This window comes from Octopus bimaculoides, chromosome 9 (assembly GCF_001194135.2).
Source record: "Octopus bimaculoides isolate UCB-OBI-ISO-001 chromosome 9, ASM119413v2, whole genome shotgun sequence".
NCBI lineage: Eukaryota > Metazoa > Mollusca > Cephalopoda > Octopoda > Octopodidae > Octopus > Octopus bimaculoides.
This window is the reverse complement of record NC_068989.1, coordinates 1,270,811-1,278,232: the sequence shown is the minus strand read 5'-3', so window position 1 is coordinate 1,278,232 and position 7,422 is coordinate 1,270,811. Positions and strand designations below refer to the sequence as shown.

Sequence of the window (7,422 nt, the reverse complement as noted above, 5' to 3'; positions counted from 1 at the left end):
TAAAACTAGAGATATATGTGTGTATATAAGGATTTACTTTTCCTAATGAGATAAAAAGAAAAAAAACCAAGGCTGTGTATAATATAGAACATTTATTAAATAGGTCTTACAGCTGTTTCCAGGATATTTATTATATTCCTTCATCGGAGACGGTGTGAGAGGACGGTTTAAGTAGTAATTAATTTAGATAAGATAGGAATTTAGATAAGATATATGTGTGTGTGTATATGTATGTACGTATGTATGCATGTGTGCGTGTGTTTTCTAAGTATATAGCATTGAAAATGACCCTGACTGGAAGCGCGTGAGAAAAGAGTTAAGAAAACGCAGACGACATTAGATGTATTCTTTGAAAAGCAGCCGATTTTCCAGGGAAAGCCAAAGCCTGACTCTCGCTCCAAACAAATCCTGTTTTATTTCTACTCTATTGTCTTTTAACTGATTAAACGATGGCCAAGCCTGTGTACATGTGATTAAAGTCGATTAATTTAACCTATTTAATAATTTCATTAGAACATTAGGTCTTAATTATGTTTTTATTTGATTTCTTCATAACCAGTTCACATTGTTAACATCCCGATGAGTTATATTAATTAAACTCATTAACTGTCTGCAGGGAGACACAAGTTTCTAGATATTTTTTCCAGTTATTTGCCAATTACCTTCAGCTGTGTTCGTATCACAATTAAAAAAGAACAACCCATCAAACTCATAACTCATAACATTGTCTAGACTCCAAAGCTATTTCGTTCATAGCTGCCGATTTATGAAATGATCGAGATTGCTAACGGGGCATGTATGTATGTATGTATGTTCTGTTTCTCTTTTCTTTCTTTATTTCTAGTACATTTTGATCGGCCACCATATTTGGTAGCAAGGTTGTGAAGGAAAGCGTCTTGTTTTGACCACCATCCTTTAAATCTTAAGAAAGTTTTACAGATTTTAAATTCTTATATGTCGTGATCATTTGGAGTGTATGATTTAAAGATTTGCGTTTTCTCTCCAAGATCCCAAGTTCGGCCGTACTGTGCTTTGTGAACGGACGGACGGACGGACGGACGGACGAACGGACGGACGGATGGAGGGAGGCATAACGCTAGATGTTGTTTTGCCCCGATCGTCATTTTTCCAATGGCCTGGACTTGTTTACTCACTGTTTTTTTCCATATGTTGGTGACAAATTTTGTCTCAGCGTGCAGTTGGGCGCAAATGCTACTGACAGCACCCAACGAAACAGAAATATATCTTGCATTCTCACCAGCTGCTGCTGGGACTATTTTCGTCTGCTTCTGATATATATTGTGTTTTTAAACACAGTACGTCCATAACAGATACTACCTCAGGACGAATAACCCAGTAGACTTACCTATCATAATGTATTTACATTAAGTATGGTACATAAATGGAGTCGTACATACATACAGACAGACAGGCAGACAGATAGACAGACAGGCAGGCAGGCAGGCAGACAGACAGACAGACAGACAGACAGACAGATAGACAGACAGACAGACAGACAGACAGATAGATAGATAGATAGATAGATAGATAGATAGATAGATAGATAGATAGATAGATAGATAGTACTTATCATCATAGGTGCATTAGGCTATAAACCGGAAAATTTACACAAAATCTTAGAAATGATGGCGTTTTCAAAGAAAGAGCGAAAGAAACTGACGTGGATTCTCCAAATCCAATCTGTTAGTGGCACAGTGGGGATCTGCAAGACATTCCCAAAATTCTCCATCTGAGATTCTTATGTGAATAGATACACACATTTGGGTGTATGCCTCGACATTTCAACCAACACACCAACTCAATCGCATATTTACAAACGGCGAGAACTCTCTTAACTCTCTTAAGTTTTGTCGTTTTGTTAGCGACCGGCTTGAACCCTCTGGAGAAGAACTTCAATAAATCGCAAAGAAAAATCATGCATACACACACACACACACAAATACCTTCTGTGCTTTACAAATATTGTGTAACTGTGAGATGTTTTAAGTATTTTCGTCGTTTGGTAGATGCAATGATAGTTCTGAGAAAGTCTGCAAAACTGCCAGAAACAACACTAAAATCCAAACAGAAATTAATTTTGAATGTGGTTAATTGAAACTACACGAAAACCGAAATTAAATTTTCCGCCCATTTATTTTCCTGTTTCGTGATGTAGACATCACCAGGCGTTTCTTATAACAAACACAATGAGTGTTATGTGTTGTGAATATATTAATAAGTTAGTATAAAAATTAATATATATATATAAAATAAGTTTCGTTGGGGGGCAGCCCCCCATATACGTCGAGCTATTTCCATTTCCCTTAATTCCAACTCAGCCGTGCCCGTTCCTTTCGTTTTCTTTCCGATGACCGTTTGTTTACTTCTCCTACTCCTACTCCTCTTGCACTAAAAGCTTCTCCTACTCCTACTCCGATAATTGCTTCCCTTTCTCCTACTCTCACTCCTACTTCTTTTTAATATTTAAAAAAAATTGTTCTCTATCTCCCTCCCTCTCTCACTTATCTCGCTCCCTCTTCCTCTTCCCCCAACCACTTCTATCCCAGTCTCACCATCGTATTCCACGCCGTGTCAACGTTGTCAGGTGGTTGTTCCGTGTACCGTGCAAATATCCCATTCATTCATTCAAGTCAACCATTTCACTTCGTTGCCGACTATCTGTCCGACCGTCTCACTCTTCTTCTTAAGGTAAATCAATCACATTCGTCATGCTTCTAAATATAATTATCAACATTTTTAATCCCAGATAAACAAATCCAAAATGAATACCAATACAAGCACTGTTCGTCCACCAAACATTTTTTTTATTTCGTCTCTATCTATCTACCCATCTCTCTATCTTTCTATCTACCCATCTCTCTATCTACCTATCTTTCTATCTCTCTATCTTAGCATATATTTATTTCTCTTTTCTCTCTATATTTTCTGTCTATATTTTGTACTTCCAACTCTCTTTTTATCCATCTCTCTTTCCTTTTGACATATCAATCCAACCAGCTTTTTTACTGTCTTCCAACGGGTAGACAAACAACGAAAACTCTAGACTGTTGCTTGGCCTGCAAGAAATAGCAACCATATTTCCCTCAAATCACACCCTACCATGTTAAAAAATAAAGGTGGTGGGGGACACATTAGACATCGTAGAACTGAATATACAAAACGACAAGTTAGTCATGGTTGGAATGTATATGGTGATACTGTTAACGTATCTATCTACTTATCTATCTCTCTGTCCACATTCATTAAAGTATCCGACTATCATAAGACAACTATTCCAGAACATCCTACCTATCGGCTTCGTGCGTGTCCGTGTGCATATCTCTCTCCATATATATATAGTGACTTCCTTACATATACATACATACATATATATATATATACACACACCGCATGCACAAATATCTACGTATGCATGTTATATCTATATATGTATGTTTATGTAAATATACTTTTGGAATGAATTTCTGTATAGGATTCTGTTTGGGTGTTGATGTGTATTTCATGTATGTGTTTGTATATAAAACATCGTTCTGTAGGTAGGTGTGTACAAGGTATACTTACACACACTCCAATGGACGTGTTGTGCGTATAAGAATGTATATTTATGATAACATTACTTATAATTATTCGTCGCTGTATTAATTGTATTAATTTAATCCTCGTCATTGAAATTGACATTATACATTGTACACACATACACACACATAAATGTACAGTAACCAAAACGATAATTTGTTATGTATATCCGCATCAAACTATCGCAGAAATACGTACATTGGATGCGTGTGTTCTTCCTTCATCTCAGAATATATACGCACAGAGAAAGAGAGAGGCAGGTCGAAAGTTCGCAAATCGACCGTGCCCCGGTTTCTGATCGGTTCCTTTGCTTTGTGAGTGCTAAATATCTCACAAACACAATGAGATATTATGTATGAATGTAACGGAGATGACATAATTGGAGACGGGACCGGTAGAGAAGTAATTGACCTGAGTAGGTTTACGACTGTTGTTAATAGTGTTGTAGTCTAGGTCAGCCCTAATTCAGCTAATCTATCATCAAACACAATGCGCCTGGGACTACAATAACCAATGTGTCCTTTTTTAAAAGAGATAAATGAAAACTGAGGAAGATTTGGGTATTATTTTAGCAGATCGAACAACCACGCAGAAGCTTCCTCCTTTGTTCGCATTGTTGTTTAACCCTTGGTCAGACACCGAGCGCACAGTTTGTTGGGGGTTTTTTTTAAATCCAGGACGACATTGTTTTAATGCCTCCTTCATTTTTTTAAGGCGGAAGAGTGAGATTTGAGAGAGACCTAATAGTTATTTCAACTGGTTAGGGAGGTGCCCCCTACTTATCTCGCCTTCTGACGGTATGTAGACAAGCCGCATATATACATTTAAATCCTATATACACTCGCACGAGCGTACCAACAAGGAAGCTTCTACGAAGTTGATTTATTAAAAATAACAGCCAAATTTCCCCCAAATAATACCCTAATCCAACCATCTTAAAGAAAACACTGCAGAGATGAATTCTAGTTGCTACACTATGTCTTAAAGAAAACAACGGGTTAGTTTTTGACTGGTAATTATTTCGATAGTGGGTTTGATCGATCGACTTGGGGGCCGATGTCCCTTGAAGGTATTTAAAGAACGTTCCTAACACACATTTGTATACATACATTCCTAACGTATATTTTACTGAGGAAAATACTTATTCTACACTTCAGAATATTTTATTTTTTATTTTTTAAGGATTTACAATAAAGTTTGTGGGTTTATCTCCGTGTCGGATTAATGTTCGTATATTTGCGTGTGTGCTCCGTGTGCATTTTAGTGTCCATTAAACATACGAACACAAATCAATGAGTCTTGCCTTTCAACTTGGGCTGCAGTGATGATACGTAAAAGGTGACACACACACATATGCACATATCTATATATATTTACACACAACTATACACACGTCATTATGTCATACACAGACACAGCTGCGACTGTGTGTGTGTGTGTGTGTGTGTAATCGTTTTAACGTCCACCTTTTCATGTTTGTATGGATCAAATGGAATTTGTTGTGGAAGATTCTCAATGTACGGATGCCATTCCTGTCGCCTAGCTTCTGTTTCCAAATACGGTTATAGTTTCCCATGACCAGACATGCATTCACGAAAGTTTGGAAATGAAGGACACCGCCTGCATCATGATGACACTCCTTTACAACTATCAAGTGATGACAAGGCAAGGAGACAGTAACACACATACACACACACACACACACACAGAACAGGCTTATTTCTTTTCCGTCTGCCAAATCTCCTCACAAGGCATTCGTCAGTTTGGGGTTGTAAAAGAAAACGTTTGCCCAAGGTACCACCCAGAAGCATGTGGGTAGGAAACAAACCTCTTAACTAACACACCCACCCCTCCACTTGTGTGGGTATACACACGCCTGTGTATATATCATCATTTAACGTCCGTTTTTCCGTGCTGGCATGGGTTGTATGGGTTGACCAAGTGTGATGCGTCCAAGGACCACATCACACTCCAGTGTCTGCTTTAGCATGGTCTTCTAAAGCTGGACGATGCCCTTCCTAACGCCAGTCACCTTGCAGCATGGAATGGGTGCTTTCTTAGTGCCACTGGCACTAATGAATTTGCATGCAGCTTGTAAGAAAGTAAAACCTTGGAGGAGGTTGGGCAGCATTTATGAGAGGAGGGAAGGGCAAGCAAGTTCTTGTAAAGGAGAGCTGTATGGTTATTCCAGCAACACATCTGTTTGTTTATATTCCTTAGAGAGAGAGACAGACAGATATTGGAGGATTTCCACTTCATAATTCCTGTTCCTATTATCAGTAATCTGGAACTAAATCCCAGCCATTGCATTCCAATTCTTTTGGAGACGACATTACACTTCAGCAGCACCAGAGAGTAGTATTATAGCATTAGTTTCTCTCTGTTTCAATGAGAAGATTTCTCTTATTCACAGTCCAAAGACCATTTTGACATCCAACCTCACGGCTACGGGAATCCAGGCTAAAGTTGACCTACAAATTGACATTTTGCTTGAAGAAGAAAGGCAAAAAAATCTAAATAGTTACTTAGAATTACAAATCCATAGACATGCACAATCACACGTGTACAAGTGTGTGTGTGTGTGTGTGTATAATGTATGTTTGCATGTTTATATATAATATATGTGTATGTGTGTGTGTATATAAATGTGTATATTTGAATATATACATAATGAATGTGTGTGTGTATTTCTATATATATAAATGTTTCTTCATGTGTGTATATATTTGAATATGTGTGTGTGTGTATGAGTAAATGATACAAATGTATATGCATAAGTGTGTGTGTGTGTGTGTGTGTATTATGCATGTGTTTTGTGTTAAGCTTAGAAGCAATGCACATTAGCAGAATTTCCAATTCAAGTTGAATGGAACAAACCACTCCGAATCCTTGTCATAGCATCCATGTAGATGGAGTTAGGAACGGTGAGCTTGCACTGGCAAGGAGTTGTATAATGTTATAATAAAGAATTGAAACCAAGCAGGGATATTTTGGATGCATTTAAGACGCATGTTTCAGGTTGTTGCTCAATAGATGAAAAGGGAATTTCGTCTCTTACGCAAGATCTTTCTCAGTTAAAATATATCAAAATAGGAGCAAATTTGTGGAATTCACAGTCTATATATGGTCGGGACAGTTTAAATTGCTTACTAGATGAGGAGAGGACATGGCTAGGAGGGGGAGAATATTTATAGGGAGGAAATAGAAGAGAGGAGAGAGAGGGAGGGAAAAAAGAGAAAAGGGTGGCTAAATAAAAGAATAAATAAACAACTGTACTAAAGAACTCATTACTGAAAAGAATGAAAACAGAATAATAACAATAATAATAATAATAATAATAATCCTTTCTACTGTTGGCACAAGGCCTGAAATTTGGGGGAGGGAGATAGTCAATTACATTGACCCCAGTGCATAACTGGTACTTGATTTATTGACCCCCAAAAGGATGAAAGGCAAAGTCGACCTCGGCGGAATTTGAACCCAGAACGTAATGACAGACGAAACACCACTAAGCATTTTGCCCGGCTTCCTAACGATTCTGCCAGCTCACTGCCTTAATAATAATAATAATAATAATAATAATAATAATAATAATAATAATAATAATGATGATGATGATAATAATCCTTTCTACTAAAGGCACAAGGAAGGAAATATTGGAAATATGCTGTGCATGAGAAGACCCGGCAAGCTAAGTGAGACCAAAATCCAAGGATGTAGCCAGCCCACTTATGCATACCTTTCCTTCATTGGACACTAAACTCTGCTTGCGAGGACCTGTTGAGGCAAGTGAAATCGAAATCGAACTAAATTCGACGATTGGCC

At 37.8% G+C, this 7,422-nt stretch overlaps 1 protein-coding gene across 1 annotated transcript in view; it reads left to right on the top strand.

The window, feature by feature from the left end:
* Positions 1 to 2,537: 2,537 nt before the first annotated feature.
* LOC106871328 (secernin-1) overlaps positions 2,538 to 7,422 on the top strand; it is a 15,056-nt gene continuing 10,171 nt past the window's right edge. The window contains exon 1 of the mRNA XM_014917724.1: positions 2,538 to 2,709. The gene's annotated coding sequence lies outside the window, so the exon portion shown is untranslated. The remainder of the gene's footprint in view (positions 2,710 to 7,422) is intronic.